The sequence below is a fragment of the Macaca thibetana genome, chromosome 9, assembly GCF_024542745.1.
Source record: "Macaca thibetana thibetana isolate TM-01 chromosome 9, ASM2454274v1, whole genome shotgun sequence".
Lineage (NCBI taxonomy): Eukaryota > Metazoa > Chordata > Mammalia > Primates > Cercopithecidae > Macaca > Macaca thibetana.
In genome coordinates this window covers 127694268-127716803 of record NC_065586.1, presented here as the reverse complement: position 1 = coordinate 127716803, position 22536 = coordinate 127694268, and the positions used below count along the sequence as shown (strand labels likewise).

The window sequence follows — 22536 nt, the reverse complement described above, 5'->3', positions numbered from 1 at the left end:
GCTTCTTCCCACGCTGCCCCCTTGACCGATCTCTCTGGAGTGTGGCCGTGACCCCTCCATCATTTTCCTAAATGACCAATTAAAACTACTATTTTTTCTCATTCTTTTCCTCACTAATGAAGGACTCATCGATTGTATTAAATTTAGAAATTAGCTAAGCTACATTAATAAGACAGCACCCCTGTGATGCGGGGACCCAGGTCCCCCTGCTGCATGCCTTTCTGTGACTTGTGTACCTGCATCAGAAGAGGCTCTCATTGTACATATTTTTTTAACCCTTTCCTCTCAATAATACATTGCAAACACTCCACAAACATCAAGTATTCTCCCACAACCTAGTATTTAGTGACTGCTTGGAGTCCCCTGCCCCGGTCTATTAGTTAATCAATTAGTTCATTGGCTGCTGTTGGACACCTGGGGTATTTCCAGTGTTTTGATTCGAGGTTGCAGATGACACCGCGGTGAGCGTCCTTATAGCAGACTCTTGGAAGACATCCACAAACGTCTGCTGAGGATGAGTGCTTGGGAGTTGTCTCCTCCCTGAACCCTGTTGTTGGCTTTCCTGACCTCCACAGCCATCTCTTTGCACCCTCACCTGCAACCTAGTCTCTGCTGGCTCCTGAGCCTCTGCCTGCCCTGGATGCAACGCTGACCCTCAGGACACTGTCCTGACCATTTCCTCTCCAGTCAGACCCTTCCAGACTGAGGGGACATGCACTTGGGGGAACTGGGGAGTGGAAAACTCCAGGAACCACCCTGGTCGGGGAGAACTGCTCCCAAGCCGTGAGAGATTGCACCCCTGGCACAGCTCATGGAAGGGGAGTGCTGGCTCCAGGCAGACCCTTGACTTCTAGGGCCATGTTTCCAGCTGCCCACTCCAAGGTCACGACCTCAACATACATTCACTCTGTTGGACACAGACTTTTCATTCCCTCAGACAAATCGGACTAATCTCATTTCCCTTCCAGTACTCTCCACCGTGGATCTTATATCCCTGTTGATCCAGTCATTGGGTAGGAAATCCTGGCTTGGCCACCAACTCCTGCCTCTCCTTCATCTTTCTCTCCAATCCATTTCCAGCTCCCTCTGCAGTGCCTCTCAAGCCAGCTTCCTGTCTTCAGCCACAATCCCCACTTCAGTTCAGGTATTTTTCCTGCTGCTTAAAACCTTGGCATTGACTCCATGCCCCAGCCCTCCAGAAAGGATTGGGACAATTATTCCATGAACAGCAGCAGCTCCCACCCTTGGAGCAGTGACGATGGGCCAGTCAGTGAGTCAGAGGCACTGCTCTCATTCTGTGGCCAGAGTGAGAGATCTTGCAGCTTTTGTAAACCTGACAAAGTCTTTGAATGGTATTTTTGTTAGTAAAGAATTCTGGTTGATGGGTTTTTCTTTTTCCAGTGCTTTAACAATCTTGCTCCACGGTCTTAGCTTTCCCTGTGTCTAGTGAGAAATCTGCTGTGATTCTTCCATTTGTTCCTTGGTGTTTATGTATCTTCTTTTCTCTGGCTGCACTTATCCGCTTCAGAGATATTCCAGGAAATAGATGGTAAATCTTAAATTCAAGGGGGTAGCATGAGATTGCATCATGTTACTTGGAATTACATAAAATTTAAAACTTAAGGATTATTTATTTCTGGAATTTTCCATTTAATACTTTTGGATGGCAGTAGAATGTGGGTAACTAAAACCACAGAAAGTAAAACAGTGGATGGGGGAAACTATGGTATATGCTGCCTATAAGAAACACCCTTTAAATATAGGATAGGTTAAAGTAAAAAGTGGAAACAGATATACTATACTAACACTGATAAAAATAGAGTCGGAGTAATTCTGATTGTAGTAATATCAGAGTAAATTTCAGAGAAACTAATATTACCATGCATGAAGGAGTTTATTTCATAATGATAAAGGACTAACTCATCCAGGGGACATAACAATTCTAAATGCATATGTACTTAATAGCAGAGTTCCAAAATACATAGAGCAAAAATGGATGCAACTACAAAGAAAAACTTAATACGCACAAAATGTAACTTAAAATGAGTCATAGATCCAAAGGGAAAACTGAAAAAGAAGAAAATACAAGAGATAATTTTTTGTGTCCTTGGGCTGGGCAAAGATTTCTTACATTTGATGTCAAAAATATGATCCATAAAAGAAGAAAAATGATACATTGGGCTTTACCAAAAGTTAGAGGTTCAACTTTGTGAAGGACCAAATTAGGACAACAAAACAATAAGCCATGCACTGGGAGAAAGTATTTGCAAGTTATATTTCTGACACAGGACTTGCATTTAGGATTTAGAAAAAACTCTGAAAACTCAAAAATAAGAAAATAAATAGTACAGTAAAACAATGGGTAAGAGATTTGGATGCTTCACTAAAGAAGATAAGCAGATGGCAAATAAGCACTGAAAAGATGCTCAGCATCATTACTCGTGGAGAAATGCAGATTAGAATCACCATGATATCCCACCATAAACCCATCGGAATGTCTAAAAGAAAAGACTGACCGTACCAGCTCTCGGTGGGAACGGGGAGGAACTGAAACTCCCATACATGATCAACATGCTAGTGGGAATATAAACGAATATAACTTTGGAAAACATTTTGTCAATTTCTTAAAAAGTTAAAGATAAACCTATTATATGATCCAGCCACTCAACTGCTAGGTGTTTTACTCAAGAGAAAAGAAAGCATGCGTCCACATAAAAACTTGTATATGAACTTACTTTCATAGAAGTTTTATTAGGAATATCCCCCAAATGGAAACAACTCCAAGTTCATGAGCAGATGAAAGAAAAACAATGAGCATATGCAGTCAAGGGAATATGACCCAGAGATACATAAAGAATGATGTGTTATTGATGATGTGACAACATGGAGGAATCTCTAAAATAGTTTGAGTAGAAGCAGCCAGTCAAAAAACAGTGCATACTGTATGATTCAATATGTAAAAACTTCCATCAAATGCAAATTGGTTTATAGAGACAGAAAGCAGAATGGGCGTTTCCTGGGATGGAGGGAGAGGCCTTGAGGAAGGCAAGAGGGATTTAAAAAGACACTTCTTTTGAGGGAGGATTGGACCTGTTCCTTACCTTGACTGTGGTAATGGTGCTATGATGTATGCAGATTTCAAAACTTATCAAATTGTGCAGTGTGTGCAGTATGGGCAACTTATCAAGTGCCAATTGTACCCCGATGAGGTATTTGCAAGAGCCACTTGTTAATGTTTGAAAATATCAATATATAGCCAATTCTTTAAAAAAAATTTTTTTTAAACTTTTATTTTAGGTTCAGGGTACATGTGCAGGTTTGTTATGTAGATAAACTCGTGTCACGGGGGTTTGATGTACAGATTATTTCACTGCCCTGGTACTAAACTTAGTATGCAATGGTTATTTTTTTCTGATCCTCTTTCTCCTTCCACCCTCCACCCTCCACCCTCAAGTAGGCCCCAGTGTATGTTGTTCCCCTTCTTGTGTCCATGTGTTCTCATCATTTAGCCTCCAATTATAAGTGAGAACATGCAGTATTTGGTTTTCTGTTCCTGCCTTAGTTGGCTAAGGATAGCGGCATAGAATGGGACAAAATACTTGCAAACTATAAGCATCTGATAAAGGCCTAATATCTAGCACTATAAAGAGCTTAAACAAATGTATAAGCAATCACCAGACAGCCCCACTGAGAAGTGGGCAAAAAACATGAACAGACGCTTTTCAAAAGAAGACATGGCCAATTCTTGCACACAGAAGTTTCTAGAAAGCTCCCCGGCTTCCCGGAAGTGAGCGCACAGGTGAGTCCTGTCCTCGTCACCACAGTAGAGGAAGGCAGGGGAGGCATGAGACTCCTGCAGGCTTTGTAGCCCACAGGGTGGCCAGTGCCTGACAATCACCATTGTGATTGTCATGGGGGTCTGTGAATAATGCCCCTACGAAGACAGCCTGGCCCTGCTGGCCACCACGGGCACCTGGCTGGTGACAGAGACAACGCGATAGGACCGCTCATCTGCTCACGAAGACAGCCTGGCCCTGCTGGCCACCACGGGCACCTGGCTGGTGACAGAGACACCACGATAGGACCGCCTGCCCGCTCCCCCACGCCCAAGCTGCTTACCACAGATTAAGTGTGAAAGTCATCCTCACCCTGCAGTTGCCTCGCAGGTCACCGTGAAAGCAGAAGGAAAACCAGGAAGGCTTGCAAGACAATTTAGGTAGAAATTGCTGCCCGTGATTTATGACTTTAATTAAGAGCTTTTTAAGCTTTAATTAAAAAGGTACATGAGCATTCAGTATTCAAGAAAAATGACTTTGTGTTTGGGTCAATGGAATAACATAAAATAAAATGAGATACATATTTCTAGTCAGAAGCTTCACATAAGAAAGCTATGTACATAATTAAAAAGTAAATTTAAACTGATTTGGGCATGAAGTCTTTATAATGGGGAAGGGGGCTGAAGGGAGTAGTTTTTTCCTCTGTTGCAATATAGTTGGATATCAGATTCCACATATTAATGAAGTTACTTTCTGGGATGGGACCAAGGTGAGAGCATGGACAGCGCGTGAGGTTATTATTGATGGCAACCGATGCCCCTCAGTGGGCTCGGGCAGCCCCTCCACGTTGCTGGGTGTAGAGGGTGTGTCCTTGGTTTCTGCTTCATGGCTTTATCTGCTTTGTATTTTCCTTTGCATTTGTTCGCTCCTCAGACCGGAGAAACTTCAGGAAACGGCGTTAGGTCAAAGTCTTATTCAGCAATGGATGAATATCCCATGTGAATCAGCTCAAGGACATGACGTCCAGAAGGAGGAAAAAGCTCCAAAGAGTCTCCCATCATGCCTTTGGCCACAGGTGACCTTGACAGAGGTCAGAGCTCTGGGCCTCAGGGATGCCAAGGCTTTGCTGTGAGCTGAGGTCAAGAGTGCCCATGTGTTTGCTGTAGGCCCATAGGAGTGTGAGTGAGTGGCAGCAGTGAGGTAATTCCAAGACACGGGCTTGCTCTCTGAACATCTGCCCTCTGGATCTGCTGGCCAGTGGCAGCAGGAGGAGGAGCCAGTGACAGTGCCAGTTAGCTCAGAATGGTGATTGTCAGGCACTGGCCACCCTGTGGGCTACAAAGCCTGCAGGTGCTAGTGTCTGAAAGGTTGTATGTCCCACCAGTGTCTGATCCACAGCACTCCTGTGATGCTCCACTGACTGGCCTTCCGCATTCACAGTGACCTCCAACCGCATCCCTGGGAGGTTACTGGAAGGCATCAGTCCCCTGAGCATCACTGGAATCTCATATGGTGGCCTGGGGCGTGTTGCAAGTCTAGCCTGGGCATCAAAGCTGTGCAAGATTTTTACCCTTGTGCTGTGGCCTCTGATTCCTCAAGCTGTCCCTGCGGCGTCTTTGCTAAACCTCCTGGATACTGCCCTGTGGGTCTGACATCATCCCCTAAACTCACTTTTTTCTTACTCCTTGATTTCTTCTAAGGAATTATGTCCCCTCCTGCTTGGTGGTCTGGCCATTGGCTGGCCTGGAACTCCACAGTCGGGGCCCTGAGGCAGACAGTCAGCTCCTAGTGACCGCCGGTGCCGCTAAGCCTAGTGGCAAGGCCGCTTGGTTCCTCCCATTGGAAGGAACTATGTATTTAGAAATAGGGCTTTGACTAATTAGGTGAACTGTTTGTTCCATAAATGAGCAACAAAAGGACTTAGTCAGACACTGCCTTCAAACAACAAGTTTGAATACTGCATTTAAGGGCTATTCATCTTACAGAAGGATTTCTCCCCACCCATTTTTAGGGACCTGTTTCTGTACCTGCTGCTGTCCACCTGCAGATAGTTAGATGAGAAGGGCTTAATGCGTCAGCTTACCCTCCCACCCACCAATCACATTTTCTCTCACTTTATGATGTGCTGTGATTCTAAAACAATACAAATACCAAAGAGAAAAAGAATCAGAACCACGAAGGGTTTCCACATATCCTCAAGGTCTATCCAAATGCTTCCTTTCCACGCTACAATTTCTCATCGCTCATCATATGCAAATCATGCCTCGGGACCTCCATAAGGAACTATTTTGGAACAGAACACAACTCATTCTAGAAACGTTTCCTTCCTAATTTGGTACCACGGTTTAAGTGGCTTCAGAAGTGCTGCAACTCAACTCAATTAAAGGGCCATTTTTCAGCTCCATCTGAAATTACTCCAAGAGGCATTTTTTACAAAGGACTCTCAGAGTATGCTGAGGACGTGGAGGATGCCAGCTCAGCTCAGGGACATGGAAGGACATATTTATTGTACTTCTCACCTTCCGGGCCACAAATCAAACATGAAGACATAAATTGTCAAACATTTTAATCACTGAGCAGCTGGAAAATCGGTTTGTTTTGCAAATCACACTTGTGGTAAGTGATAGAAGATAAACACCAACTGTTTGCTTCCTTAAGAGAAACAGAATGTTTTCATAACAAATTAAAGAAAAATTGCACAGAATTGACATGTCAACTTTTAGAAGTGTTCCGTGTTTGGAGCAACAGCACACCAACTCCCTGTGTTCCCAGGTTCTTGTACTAGCGCCAAAGACCTTGTCCACGGTGACCTGATCAAAATCGCAGAGCCTTCCCCCTGCCCCACCCCCAGGACATGCTTGTGTGCTTAGCCTTCAAAAGGGGGGACCTCAGCATGAAAGAAGGAAGAAGGTGGGGAATATAATCCCACAGCAGCTCCTAGACTTTGGCCTTAGAGAACTGTGGTGCATTGGGTTGGGGAATAGGATCTAGGGCCAGATGGCTGGCTGGACTTTAAATCCTCTTTCTGCTGCTCCATAGCTCTGCGGCTTTGAGCCACAATGACCCTGGTAGGCCTCAAACTCATGGTCTGCAAGACAGGAGAATCGAGAGCTCTTGCCCATCAAGCTGGGTGAGGAGAGGATGAGCTAATACACTCCTACATAGAGAAGGTAACAGGAAAGACAACTCCACCTGCTTCCTTTCAGTATCACTAGTACAGAAGCTTTGAAGAGCAGCTTGTGGTTGAGGTGAACGATGAGGGTAAGGATCAGCAAAAGTTGGAGAGAAGGGAGCCCCAAGGGTTGTCCCTCTACAAAAATATCAAAAACGAGTGAGAGAGAGAGAGAGAGAGAAAGAGAGAGAGAGAACTATTGAGATAACCTTGTCAGAACTCTGGAAAGCAGTCAAAGGTTTACAGCAACCAAACAAATGTTTTATCAAGAAAAAGGTGACTTAAAGAAGGTGGGAGAGCCTTGTGGCATTTGAACTTAGCACTGCCTCATCCTCACCCTGTGTGGTGCTGGTCTTGAATATGGTAGTCCAGGCTTCAGTGTGGATCCTGGGCTCTGGGGGAGGGTGGATCTGACTCCCAAGGAATCATGTTTGTCTGTTTTGACTTGCTTGGGGACTCCCTTAAGGATGAACACTGGGCCATTGTTTTGCCTAACTTGGAACTCCCTTAACACAGAGAAGTGGCCAGTAGAGAGTGTTTCTTACCAGCACTGAAAAGTCAATGAACAAACAAACTGTTGACACCCGGGTCAAACAATAGATGAGCCAAAAGCCTGGGGGATAATGTGACAGTTACTTTGGGGATTAAGGGGTTTGAAAATTGCCTGCGTATAATACAGAATGCCATGTGTATGACCAGTACAGCATGTAGACTCAGACAGGACCTGAGAAGACCTAATGTTTCACCTCCAGCTTATCTTTGGGTTCAATGCAAGCAGGAAGTGAAGGCTAAGGCAGAGTTGAATGGACTGGCTAAGTGGAGGGGTGTTGCAATACAGAACTGATTTGCAAAGACCAGGGGAGTATTTCCTTTGGTTTTTTTTTTTCTGGGGCTGAGGGAGGTGTTCCAGGCTTTCAAGGAAATCTCTGTCAAAACATTGCTGGCCATATCATACACAGTAAAGAAGGTAGTCTTTAAAAATAGTTCAGAAAAGTCACTAAACAAGCAACTGCAACCTACAAGGGACAACCAAAAACCTTGAGGAGAGGAACAGTCTGATTTTCAGATTTACCCTATTATAATATTCAAAATGTCTCATTTTCAACAAAAATATAACAAGACATGCAAAAACAAAAAAGAATGGCTTGCTCATAAGAAAAAGTAAGCAGAAATTAAACAGACATTACACTTACTAGAGGAAGACTTCAAATCCATTTAAGCACATTTCAATTATTGAGAATATTATTAAATATATTTTAAAAGCTATTGAAAACCATTGGCAAAGAAATAAAGGAAAATAGGGGAATATCCCCCAAAATAGAGAATATCAGTAAAGACATAGAAATTATAAAGAGGAACCAAATCGAAATTCTAGAATTAAAAAGTAGAAGAACCTAAATAAAAAAATAACTGGAGGAGTTCAACAGTAGATTTAAACAAGAAAAGGAAATAATCAGAGAATTTGAAGACAGGACAACTTAAATTATTGATGCTGAGGGGTGAAGAGAGATATTAAGGGCAGAGAGACTATATGAAGAAATATGGCCAAAACTTTTCTAAATTTTATGAAATACATGAATATGCAAATCCAGGGAGCTCAACAAACTAAGTAGGACAAGCTCAAAGAGACTTACACTGAGATGTAATAATCAAATTAAAGTAAAATAAAATAAAAACAATTCCATTTACAATATCAAAAATTATGAAATAGTTAGGAATAAACTTAACAAAGGAGAAGAAAGTATGGTATACTAACAACTATAAAACATTGCTGAAATAAATTAAAGATTACATAAATAAATGGAAAGGCATCTTACATTCATGGATCAGAAGACTTAACATTGTTAAGAGGGCAACACTACCCAGAGCTACTTATGAATTCAGTGCAGTCCCTGTCAATCTTGCAAGAACCCTTTTTGCAGAAATGAAAGAGCTAATCCTAAAATTCATACGGAATTGCAAAAAACCCCGAATAGCTCTTGCAAAAGAAAAACAAAGAAGAATGAAGTTGAAGAACTTACACTTCCTGATTTCAGAACTTAACTACAAAGCTGCAATAATTAAAACAGTGTGATGCTGGCATATTGATAAATATACAGACCAATGGACTAGAAGTGGGAATTCAGAAATGAGGCTATATAACCCATTGGTTTTCAAGAGGGTGTGAAAGCCATTCAATGAAAAAAGAATAATTCATCTAACAAATGGTGCTGGAACAACTGGATATCCACTTGCAAAAAATGAAGCTTGACTGCTACCTAACACATTATGCAAAAATTAGCAGAAAGTGGGTCAAAGACCCAATTTAAGAGCTAAAACTAAAACACTATTAGGAGGGGCAAGTCTTAATGATCTAAGGTTTGGTAATAGATTATTCAATATGACAGCAAAAACACAAGCAATAAAAGAAACAATTGATAAATTGGACTTTATCCTAATTAATTTTTTTTTTCTTTTTGAGACGGAATTTTGCTCTTGTTGCCCAGGCTGGAGTGCAATGGCGTGATCTTGGCTCACCGCAACCTCTGCTTCCTGGGTTCAAGCGATTCTCCTGCCTCAGGCTCCCAAATAGCTGGGATTACAGGCATGCACCACCACGCTCAGCTAATTTTATATTTTTAGTAGAAATGGGGTTTCTTCATGTTGGTCAGGCTGGTCTCAAACTCCCAACCTCAGGTGATCCGTCCCCCTAGGCCTCCCAAAGTGCTGGGACTGCAGGCATGAGCCACCGTGCCCGGCCAAATTAAAAATTTTTGTGCATCAGAGGATGCTATCAAGAGAGTGAAAAGACAACCTACAGAATTAGAGAAAATATTTGCAAATTATATATTGGATAAAAGTCTAGTACCCAGATTATATACAATCTTTCAACTCAAAACCAGAGAGAAAAACAACTTAATTATAAAATGGGTAAAGAGCTTGCATACACATTTCACCAAAGAGCTTATGCAAATGGCCAGCGAGCATATAAATATTGCTGCACATCAGTAGTCATTATGGTTAACAGCAATCAAAACCACAGTGAGATATCACTCCACATCCACTAGGATGGCTATAATAAAGAGAAAAAAAGGAAAACAACAAGCGTTAGCAAGATTTTGTAGAAATTTGACCTCTTGTACCTTATTGGTAGGAGAGCAAAATGCTGCAGCTGCTGTGGGAAACAGTTTTGTGGTTCCTCAAAAAGTTGAACATAACATCCCGATATGACTCAGCAGTTCTCCTCCTAGGTATGTATCTGAAGGAATTGAAAATAGGTATTCAAAAAAATACTTGCACGAGAATATTTATAGCAACACTATTCACCAACAGGCAAAAGTAAAAACAACCCATATGTTCATTAACAGGTAAGTGGGTAGAAATGTATAGCCACGCCATTATTCAGTCATTAAAAGGAATGACTACGATGACACGGATGAATATTGAAACCATGATACCAAGTTAACAAAGCCAGACACAGAAGGCCACAGAGTGCATGATTCCATTTACATGAAATGTCCAGAATAGGCAAATCCAGGGAGACAGCAGATTCCTCTCGTCTGAGGCAGTGGGGAGTGACTGTCTGTTCAGCCTGGGGACTTCTTTGGGACAGATGAAAATATTCTGCAGCTCGACAGTGGTGACGGCCGCACAGCAATGAACGTGTTAGATTATACACTTTGTATAAGCCGCTGAATTGTACACTTTGTGCTTAATGTTTTTTTAAGTAAATTTTATGTCAGTGAAAAAGTAAATACACAAAAGAGAAAGCCAAGGAGTGGATTCTGAAAAAATGGAATTCAATCCTGACCTAACCCCTTTCCAGCTGTGTGACCTGGACAAGTCATTTAACCTCCTCGGTCAGTTTTCTTATTTGAGATGATACTGGAAATAGCACACACATTTTGTTAGACTAAAATGCAATGATGAATGTGAATGTGGTTTTGTGCAAATAGGACGCCCCTGTGGATCATACTAAAACAATCCCCAGGCCATGCACCTGTCACAGGAGCTGGCGGAGTGGACTGATTTTCATGAGACCGAGTGCTTAATGTGGTTCCCCCAATGTAGGTTGGGAGCAATCAGAAAACAGCATCACCCTCAACTGCCCAAGTGACAGTCAACTTGAGAGTATCAGGACCAGAAAGGGCTGTGGATATCCAGTCGTCCACACCTCCCTAATTTCCGCATCTGGCTCAAGCCTGTGATCCCGGATCTCAGACACACAACTCTGTTATTGACCCCAAGGGCTGAGGCTATAGGCACTCCTCGACCTTGCTTAATTATTGAAGTCTTTCTGAAGTGTATTTCAGTTTGAGCAATTGTTTTCCTTCTATATTTTTACCAAACGGATCCCCCAGGTGATTCAGTGGCATGGCTGGTTCTCCTTCGGTAATCGTCCAGATGACTGCAAAACCGTTTTCTCTGCTCAGAGCCCCAGTGAGGGAGAGGAGAATTTTAGACCTGGGCCACCTCAGTGTGATGGAGGTCGATCAAGTCCAAGGGAAGAGGAAGGTTGCGTTTCCTGGATATCCAGCTTCAGCTGATCCAGCTGTATTCCTGTACATACGGCCAGGGCAGCTCCACTCTTTGGAGGCTTGTTGGGGTTGGGGGTGGGAAAGGGGGCAGAAAAAGTGTGGCCCCAGAGTGCAGAGTGCAGGACCGGCAGGGGTCCACCTCCTCCCCAGCCTTCCTAACTGGGAGGGAATGGAGATCTGTCACTGGCTGGGGAGACCCTCACCCTGGGGAGGGGGGGCGTTTGTCCCTGCCCCCGCCACATTTGAATCCTTCCTGTATTCAGTCATTAGTTCACTGAGTCAGTGCTGGGGCCTGTGGACATCTTTCTGTTCCTGTCTCCGCTCAGTGTCCAGCTTTCATTCCTTCTCAGCTCCCCAGGGGCAGGATATCCATGGCCCCTCCATCCTCTGGTTTGGCCAGTGGGGAGTCCCAGTGGGAGAAGGGAGCAAGGGAGGACCGAGTGACAGGCAATGACTCCCCTGGACCCTCCCCGAGCCTCTCCACAGGGCCTCCCACGCCAGGCCCAGCCCAGGGCGCCACACTGCCCCCGTCTGCACCTCAGTGGATCACTGTATTAGTCTGCTTTCATGCTGCTGAGAAAGACATAACCGAGACTGGGTAATTTATAAAGAAAAAGAGGTTCAATGGACTCACAGTTCTGTGTGGCTAGGGAGGCCTCACAACCACAGCAGAAGGTGAAAGGCAGGTCTTACATGGCGGCAGCAAGAGATAATGAGAACCATGCAAGTGGGGTTTCCCTTTATAAAACCATCAGATCTCATGAGACTTATTTACTACCATGAGGACAGTATGGGGGAAACCGCCCCCATGATTTAATTACCTCCCACCGGGTTCCTCCCGTAACGTGGGAATTATGAGAGTACAATTCAAGATGAGATTTGGGTGGGGACACAGTCAAACCATGTCAATCTCTCTTCTTTAAACTCTGTTACATCACCCACACGAGTGACCTGTCTCCTACTGGGACCCTGGCTGGCCTTCACTGGACTCCGGACACGGTTGGTTGTAGGATGGGCGAGTGTCCTAACCCATGGACGGCCTGGACAGGGAGGAAAGACCTCTCCACGTGACTTTTGCCAGAGCCTCAAAGCAGCCCTCAGAGCATTCCCGCACCTCCTTTACAGGGCTCGCCTTTCCTGGAGCCTCCTCTATGTGTGGCCCTGCGTGAAGCACCTGGGCAGTGAATCAGGTGACCCACAGCCCTCTGCAGCCAGGCCACCCTGAGGGGCGGGTGAGATATTCTGCCAAGATACCACAGAAATTCTACCTATGTCCTTCCTCTTACCTCAATGAACTCCAGCATTGCAGAGCTTGGAAGAAGCTTGTGGCTTAGGGAGCTTCGTGGGGAAGATGCCATGAGAGGGGCCTTGGAGAAGAGATGGTGGCCCAGGAGGAGCTGGGCACCCTGGACAGGCAGAGCCTTCGAAAGAGGCACAGAGTTCCTTTGAAGAAGTCGGATTGGCTGTAGCTGGCAGAGGGGAACCAGAGTTGAAGCACTGGGCCACCCCCCATGGCCCCGTCCCCCACTAGAAGAGCTGCTGGTGAAGGCCCAGCTGTTCAGCTATCCTCTGCCTGGCCAGCCCTTTTCAGACAAAGCAGAGCCACTGTGAGGCCACCACCTGTGGCCGCCCTCTGGGTGGCTTCTCTGTGTTGAGGGCAGCTCCCTTGGGCAGTACATAGAACTCACCTCCCCCTTCCGCTTGGGGGGCAGGAAGTAACTCAGGCTCTGTCCATCAGAGGCTCGGATGGGAGAGTTCAATTTGTAGGAGAGTATTTGGTGGCCGAGGTAGCTGCTATGGTCTGAAAGTCTGTGTCCCCCACAAACTCACATGCTGGAACCCTAATCCGAGATAGGATGGTGTTGGAGATGAGACCTTGGGGGTGATCAGGTCAGAGAGGCAGAGCCCTCTTGAGGGGGATGAGTGCCCTTAATGAACGAGGCTCAGGGGACGGCGTGCTTCCCTCCCACTGTGAGAGGGCGCAGCCAGAAACGCCATCTAAGACTGAGGAAATGGCCCTCACCAGCCGCTAATTTGCCAGCACTTTAATCTTGAACTTCTTGGCGTCTAGGACTGAGAGGAAGAGATGTCTGTTGTGTACAAGCCGCCAGTCTATGGTCTTTATCACAACAGCCTGAACAGACTCTGCAGAGGCTGAGGCACTTGGATTTTGGTGGTGGCAGTGGCAAGGGTCGTTCCTGAGGGGCAGCGAGGTCTGGGTGCTGACCGGAAGTGGCCCTGATGTTGGCCGCAGCATCAGGCAGCAGAGCTGGTTCCTGCATCCGGGGTCCAGGGGTGGCCGCTGTGGGGTTTCCTCCTCAGGTCGTCTCTGCATCATGGTCTCCGGCTTAGGCCCGTGCTGACCTGGGGCCTGCATCCTGGGCTCTCCCTATAAGTGAGCTGCCTGATGCTCAGTCCTGAAACTCTCTGAGCGGATTCCATGGGATCTAGCAGACACACGAGAAAGCAAGCCATGCACAGCTCTGTGGACGACCCCACCTCTCCCCGCAACCTCTCCCCCTCACCTCTCCTCCCCTCCTCTCCCCCACCTTCTCTCCTGCACCTCTCCTGAACGTCTCCACAACCTCTCCCCCACCTCTCCCCCACCTCTCCCCCATATCTCCCCCCATCTCTCTCCCCCATCACTCCCCCCACCTCTCCCCCACCTCTCCCCCACATCTCCCCCATATCTCCCCCCATCTCTCCCCCATCACTCCCCCCACCTCTCCCCCACCTCTCTCTCCCACCTCTCTCCCCCACCCCTCTCACTCACCTCTCCACCAGCCTCTCCTCCCACCCCCCTCCCCCACCCCTCTCCCACCTCTCCCCCACCTCTTTCTCCCACTTCTCCCCCACGTCTCCCCCACCTCTCCCCCCACCTCTCCCCCACATCTCCCCCATATCTCCCCCCATCTCTCCCCCATCACTCCCCCCACCTCTCCCCCACATCTCCCCCATATCTCCCCCCATCTCTCCCCCATCACTCCCCCCACCTCTCCCCCACCTCTCTCTCCCACCTCTCTCCCCCACCCCTCTCACTCACCTCTCCACCAGCCTCTCCTCCCACCCCTCCCCCACCCCTCTCCCACCTCTCCCCCACCTCTTTCTCCCCCACTTCTCCCCCACGTCTCCCCCACCTCTCCCCCACCTCTCCCCCACATCTCCCCCATATCTCCCCCCATCTCTCCCCCATCACTCCCCCCACCTCTCCCCCACCTCTCCCCCACACATCTCCCCCATATCTCCCCCCATCTCTCCCCCATCACTCCCCCCACCTCTCCCCCACCTCTCTCTCCCACCCCTCTCACTCACCTCTCCACCGGCCTCTCCTCCCACCCCTCCCCCACCCCTCTCCCACCTCTCCCCCACCTCTTTCTCCCACTTCTTCCCCACGTCTCCCCCACCTCTCCCCCACCTCTCCCCCACCTCTCCCCCACCTCTCTCCCCCACTTCTCTCCCCCACCTCTCCCCCAGCACTGTCAATACCAGCTTGGTCAAAGTGGAAGTCCGATTTCCTTTGCTGGGGAATGCTTGGTAGCCTTAGGAGCAGGAGAGTTGGAAGATTTTCCCATGCGCTCATCTTTTAATCAAAGCCACTCTGGAGGCCCTGATTGCTAATCAGGGAGTGTAATGGAAACAGAGCCACACGCCCACCTTGCCATCAAGGTGCCTCTTGCTGTTTTTAAGAGCTATGAAACCATTATATAAAAACATGAAATTGTTATTTGTAAGGGACGAGCCGTAATGAAAAGAACACTCCTGAAATATCCTTTCAAAGGCAGATGGGAGAACAAAACTTTGTGGGTGTGAGGCGGCAGCAGCTCCTGGGAGGGTCAGAGGTGGGGTGAGGTCCAGGATGAAGCCCCAGGCCAGGGCAGTCTCTGCTTGGACCTGGGGCCCTGGGTTCCTGGGTGTGGCCTTGCTTTCGTGCCTCACTGAAAATGAGCTCACGGCAAGGCTGGGGAGGCAGCGAGGAAGCCCTGGTACCTGGGTTGGATGGAGCCCAGCTGAGTTTGGTTTCTGCTCTCCCACTCACAGGCTGCATGACTCTGGGCGAGGCGTGGCTTCCTGCCCTGTGACCTGGGGTAGCAGTAACGCTGCTGACCTCGCAAATCCAGGCAGGGAGTCTCAGATGATCTGTGCTGTCTCCCCTCCTAGAGCCTGATGGGACGGGCCCCCAGAAGCAGCCACCTCCTGCCCCGTGGCACTGCCTGAGGAGGCCTTGCTCATCCTTCTTCAGGATCAGGACAACCATGGAGCTTCTTCTGGTGTCTGTTTCCCCAGCTACCAAGTTCACTGAGGACTTAGAGAACCGCATCCGTCTAGGGGCTGGTAGGCTATGCTCCCAGCGTGGCCGGGCCTTGGCCTCTATTTCTGTTGGGTAGGGCCCTGTGTGTGTGTCTTGAGCTGTGATCAGGATGGGACAAATGAATCAGCTCTGGGTCAGGTGTCTGGTCAGCAGTGAACCAGGGGCCAGGGCAAGGCCTTCCCACACAGCTCCTGGCCTCACTGCACGTCTGTGAAATGCACAGGAGCCATGTACCGGCTGCCCTGATCCATGACCCCTGTGGGGTTCCCTGCAGGAATCCTAGGAAAAGTACACACAGAGACTCTGGAAGATATTGGTGCAATAAGAAATTCTTCCAAATCTGCAAACATCTGAAGGATGTTGACTAATGTTTGTTGTCAATCAAGCCAAAATCTGTGAAATTTGCCCTTTACTACAAGAATTAAAAATAAAAGAGCCATAAAAGCATGGATAAAGAATGGCGTATGATACATTCTACTGTAGGGCTGGCATTCTACAATTGAGGCCCAGGAGACAGGGACAGTGCCTGGTAGTTGCACAGACTGTGAGCTGAGTAAAATGGCTCAACTCTGATGTGATCCTGCCCACATATACGCATACACACAGGTACACACATCCATGTACAAACCACACATGTACAGAGATATATAGGCACACACAGATATCCACAACACAAACGAGCCTACATTGACACCCGTACATGCCCGTACTTATACACACAGAGACGTAAATGCTTGTTCACACGCACACCCACGTGCACACTCATGCACACTCACAAGGTACATGTAGGCACACATGCAGAAGTGGCAAACACATATACACATATATGTACACACACACGAGCGTGAGCTCACAAACACAAACTTTCACATTCTGTCTGTAAAGGAACAATACCCATAGCACCCCGTCCTCCTCGCACTGTGTGTGCCCAGCTCAGAGGAGGCCACGCTGATTCTCCCCGCACGCCACAGGACCCCCTGCCCCAGTGTCTCCGGAGACCCCAGCCTCTGACTTCCCATCCTTGACACACGCTCTCGTTGCAGACATTTCACTTCTCAGAGTCTGAGACCCCTCCTGTGGATGAGCCGGGGCCTGATTTCCCAGAAACATATCCCAGGGTCTGACGAGCCCAACGTTGGTCTGGGATGTGAGGAAATAAAAGGAAGGACAGAGACACAGAGGGTTGTGCCCAGTCCTGGGAGTCCTGCAATGCTCTGCCAGGACCAGTGTTGGTCCGAGGCTGGGTCACTGCACCCTGCACCCAAAACCCAGGTCGAGGCTGAAGCCTGAGGTGGGAGCCACCTCTGAGCAGGCTGGGGAGGAGGGTGAGCACTGCTGCTCGTCCTGCAGCTGAGTGAGAGCCCCAGGACTGAAAGCTTGGTAGGCCCTTGGGTCATCCATTTCAGAGTGTTCTAAGCCGTGTCCTGTGGGACAGGTGTCCATAGGATGTTAACGGGTGTAAGCTTAGAAGATGTCTTCTGATCTAATTATTTTTGGGAACAACTGAGTTAAAATGTTTCTGGGTAGTACTGAACACTCAAGAAAGAATGGTCTTCTCCATAAATGTGAGTTGGACAACTGGATATCAGCTTGTTCACGGACTGCACTATGAGCTGTGTCCTCTCCTTGTGGAGGGGAAACAAGCTTCCTCCAGCCTGTTTCAAAAGGGCACTGATCCCACTCACCAGCGGGCTCTGCCCTCATGAAATCATGACCTCCAAAGGCCCCACCTCTGAATACTCTCACCTAGGCAATGAGTTTCATCATATGAATTTTGGGGAGGCAAACATTCAAATCATAGCATCCAAATTAAGAACTACCGTCAAAGGATTCCAGCAGGTGAGGAAGCCAGTGAGCCGGGGTGGACGGCTTGCAATGCATGCAATCAACAACCGGCTCTGATCCAGAATATGTGCAGAGTTCCATTAAATCAGCAAAAAAATTCAGACAATCCAGGCCAGGCGCAGTGGCTCACGCCTGTAATCCCAGCACTTTGGGAGGCCAAGGCAGGTGGATCACCTGAGATCAGGAGTTCGAGACTAGCCTGGCCAACATGATGAAACCCCATCTCTACTAAAATACAAAAATGAGCTGGGTGTGGTGGCGTGTGCCATGTAGTCCCAGTTACTCGGGAGGCTGAGGCAGGAGAATTGATTGAACCTGGGAGGTGGAGGTTGCAGTGAGCGGGGATTGCACCATTACACTCCAGCCTGGGTGGCAGAGCGAGACTGTGTCTCAAAACAAACAAACAAACAAACAACAAACACTTGCATACACCCATTTAAAGTGAAATGACTCTTCGCGTGAGAAAATCATCTGTGTTCCATGTAATCCAAGAGGGACACAGCACTGCTGGAGAAGAGGCAGGAGAGGGGCCTCTGCCGGCTCTGGGCGCCCTCACAGGGACAGGAGCACAGTGTCCAGCATGAGGCCTTGGAGGCCATAGGACCAGCCTGAGGGGCATCAGTGCCGGCACCCAGATACCCAGACCCTGAAATTGGGGCAGGGGACACTGCGTCCCCCAAAAGTAGGGCAGTCAGGGTTACAGGGCATAGGGGAGGCAGAGTCGGTGTGTAAGATGGATTGCAGAGGGACCCTGCAGCTGCAGAGGGGTGAGCACCGGCCTGACTCTCAGGGAGCCACACCCGCTCCCCCAGCTTTAGGAGCTCCCGGTCTGCAGCTGGCGCATCAGCCAGAAAGGGTCTGGTGGGGTGTGTGGGCGAGCAGGGGTGGGTTCTCCTGGCCTCCTAGTACCTCAGTGCCCAGGCGAGTCTCCACCTTTCTGAGCCCAGAGAGGGTGCCAGGGTCTGGTGGAAGGCTGTGTGTGTGCAAATCCCCACATGGGGTGGCCCGTTAGCTCGGGCAATATCCTGCAGTCCCTGGCCTTTCTTCTTCCAGGACCACACTCAGAGTGTGTGGGGGCTGTTCAAACACCCCTTTCTCTCGGGGACCCCCTTTTGCCCACCAGGTGCTTTGGCTCTTCCTCCCCTATCTACTCCGTCGAGGATACGGTGGAGAAAAGTGCAGGAAGATGCCTGTGCAGTGGCACCTGTCCTGCATAATTATTAAGCCACGTGCTTACTCCAGTTCCCGAATGTGCCAGAGCACAGCTGGCTGGTGAACCAGGTGGTCCCTGGCATCTGCAGCTGCTCCCTCTGAGTCCCAACCTCGGTCCTGGTAGTCTGGCCAGAGGCGGCAGCGGGAAACACTGGCCCATGGCCTGGGGCTGCTGGGGCATTCGCCAGGCCCCTTGGGTCTCAGGGCCCCACTGGCCCCTCCCAGGCTGACTTCCTGTTCATCCCAGGCTGTTTTCCACGCCTTCCTGGCTGGGCCCTACTGCTGGGACCCCCGACCCTACAGCCAGTGCCCTCCCACCAACAGTTGGTCTCCCAGGTGCTGCAGGGCCACTGGCCAGGGCGTGGCTGCCTCTGCCCAGCTGTCTTGTCCTGAAACATGGGTGGGCCGTGGGGCGCGGGGCTCACGCCAGTTGCTCAGGAGCGAGGTGAAGGCACCTGCACCTCCCCTTGTGACTCCCTGCTCCCGTGTCTGTGAGCCCACCTGGGCTGGGCTCTGTGCCCACAGTGGGGACCTGAAACCCTGAAACAGTCCTTCCAGATGGGTCCCGGGACTAACAGGGCCTGAACTCAGAGCCAGGCAGCTGCTTGCTTGTTGAAGGCCGGGTCTACACTGTGCAGGAAGCCCATGTGCCGGGGTCATCTTGGGATTTCACCAGCTGTTCTTGTCTCTGAATCCACCAAAAGGCTGTGCTCCATGTGGACCAATAGGAACTCAATACACTCTGACCAATCAAACGATGCAAGTGTACATCCCTCATTTGCATGGCGGACCAGACTGGGACCCCTGCCGACACGTTTGCAAAGTCAGCCCCTTGCTTGCTTTCTTCGCTCTGAAGGCTACATCTCCTCAGGTTTGCAAACTGCTCACTGGAAGAGATTGTATTTCCTTTTATCCGTTTTTATTTTTATTTATTTACTTATTTATGTTTTGGAGATAGTATCTTACTCTGTTGCTCAGGCTGCAGTGCAGTGGTGCTGACTGCCTCTCAGTGCAAGGTGCAAACCAGCATGCCACTACACCCGGCTAATTTTTGTATTTTTTTTTTTTTGGAGATGGGATCTTGCTCTGTTGCCCGGTCTGGTCTCAAACTCCTGGGCTCAAGCGATCTGCCCACCTCAGCCTTCCACAGTGCTGAGATTACAGGTGTGAGCTGCTGCGCCTGGCCACTGATTTTATTTATTTTATTTCACTTTTTAGAGAGAGTCCTTCTTAGTGGATTTGTGGAAAATCCCAAAGCAGTGCTAGGGCTGGCTCCTACTCCCCAGGTTCCCTGTGTTCCTACACCCGCCAGGCCTGGCTCCCTGGTCCCCAGCCCCTGGTCTCCTGGCCTGCTGGCCCCCCGACCCTCAGCCCTTTGACCCCGTGGCCCCCTGGCTCCATGGCTCCCTGGCTGAGCCTGTGCAGAGGTGGCTCCCTGCCTCGGAAGAGCAGGCAGCATGGGCGGGTGCCGGCCCTGCTCCGGGGTGGCTGCCATGACACGGTCGCCTGCTTGTGGGAGGTCTGCACCACCTGAGCTGCAAAAGGTTGGGCCTCTGGGCCCTTGCTGGGGGCACCTCGTGGGATGGGGTCCATGGTGCGCACATGTTGGCCTCCAGATGAGGAAGGCCACGCAGGGAGCAGGCGGCCTCCTGCCAGTGAGGTCCCCGTGTGAGCAGCCCTGGAGCTTGCACTGAGGCCCAGGTACTGCCCTGGCCGAATCCCAGGCTGGGGCTGCAGACCCCTCCCACTTCTGCCTTCTGCCCACCTTCTTGTTGCTATGGGAACGGGTTTCCACCGGTGGGGAGGGCTGACCAGGGCCATGGAAAGCCCCCCACAGCCAAGAGAGTTCTCTGGAAGTGGAAATGGGAGGCTGACCCCAGTGGCAAGATGAAGAGGCCTCCCCGCCTCGGGGGCTGGCTGCGGTCATGGTTCCCATGGTAACCAACAGTGGCCGAGCAAGGCGGACGGCCGTGGTGCAGGTGGACTGGGCTCAGTGCAGCCCAGTGAGGTGCCCTGGACGGTTGGGCTCCAGGATCCGGTGGAGTGGCGTCCCGGGCACAGCTTCTACAACTAGAAAGAGGGATTTTTCATCTTTAAAAGAGAAAGCATGCACACCTTTTCCATAAATAAAAGTTTTCATTGTGAAAATAGCTACATTAAAATGATGTTTTCGTTTTAAAAATAGATTAGGCCCATGCTCCAGTCCTCTAACTCGGAAATGGAAGGCACTTTTTGTTAGCTCATGCATCGCCTGTACAACAGGGAGAGGGGCTCTGCCCTCACGGGGGGTCGCTCTGCTCTCCTTCAGATTTGCTGCTTCTTACTGATAACAGGTGCTCACCGTGTGCCAGGCACCTTGCCGGCTAATGATTGAGTTCATTTCTCCTCCTCTCTTCCCATGCTCTTTTCCTCAATACAGTCTGGCCTTTTTTCTGTTTTTAGAGGAGGAAAGCTGAAGAACATGAGTACCTAGTGGCATCAGGTGCCAGACCAGTGGCTGGCTCTGACCCCAGACCAAGCCCTTTGTGCAGATCCCACAGGTGGGGATCTGGGCAGCACCCTCCTTGTTTCCAGGGAATATCTCCACTTGGAATGTCTCCACCTCTGCATCCAGGTTGTGCTAACCCAGGGTCTACTGGGGAATTGGACCACCTTCCAGGCAGTGGTGGGACACGGAGGCAGATTAGGGACCCAGGGGTGGCAGCAGTTTGGGGAGCACCACCCCCTTGTGTGCTATGGGCACTGAGGACACCCCTCAGAGCTCTCGCAGGGCACTGTGGGAAGATGCACCTGCGCTGGACGGGGCTCAGGGAAAATGATGATCTAGAGCAGTTAACGCATGCTGCCTGTGCCCTGAAGGACATCACTTTGTTTCTTTAAATACAAAGAAAACTCTTATCAGTACTAGTCATGAAACCTGTGCATCCATACACCTGTGGCTCCATGCACTTGTGTCTCCAGACACCGGTGCAATAATACACCTGTGCATTCGTATGCCTGTGCCTCCATACACCTGTGCCTCCATACACCTGTGACTCCATAGACCTGTGACTCCATACACCTGTCCCTCCATAGACCTGTCCCTCCATACACCTGTGCCTCCATACACCTGTGACTCCATACACCTGTGCCTCCATACACCTGTGCCTCCATAGACCTGTGCATCTACACACCTGTACATCCATCACCTGTGCCTCCATACACCTGTGCCTCCGTACACCTGTGCCTCCGTACACCTGTGCCTCCATAGACCTGTGCATCTATACACCTGTGCATCCATCACCTGTGTCTCCATACACCTATACATCCATATGCCTGTGCCTCCATACACCTGTGCCTCGATACACCTGTGCATGCATGCAACTGTGACTCCATACACCTGTGCAGCCCTGAGCCTTGTGGTCTGCATTCTCTGTTCCTATTGCTGAGAACTTCTACTGAATGGGAGTAGAAGTTGGCCCATCTTATCCTGACCTGATGCCTATTAACTTCTTCAAGATTTTCCATCTCTCTATCTGCATGTGCTATCCCTTCTGATTTTCTCAGCTGTACCTTACCAAACTGATTAATTCTCTCTTCAGCCATCTCTAGTTTATGACCTTACTCAGCGAATTTGTTTGTTAAATGACTGGTTTTCATGTCTAGAATTTTCATTTGAGTTTTCTTTAAACTTGTCTGGTGTTAGATCTTTTTTGGCCTATTCTT

General features: G+C 49.1%; 1 long non-coding RNA gene across 1 annotated transcript; it reads right to left on the bottom strand.

Annotated features, from left to right (window-relative positions):
- Nucleotides 1–899: 899 nt before the first annotated feature.
- Nucleotides 900–15494, bottom strand: LOC126963325 (uncharacterized). The gene is made up of 6 exons (XR_007729025.1): nucleotides 15453–15494; nucleotides 14952–15154; nucleotides 13154–13912; nucleotides 12752–12934; nucleotides 10071–10186; nucleotides 900–1555 (listed from the first exon to the last, which is right to left on the bottom strand). It is a non-coding gene; the product is annotated as an uncharacterized LOC126963325 (long non-coding RNA).
- Between the last annotated feature and the right edge of the window lie 7042 nt (nucleotides 15495–22536).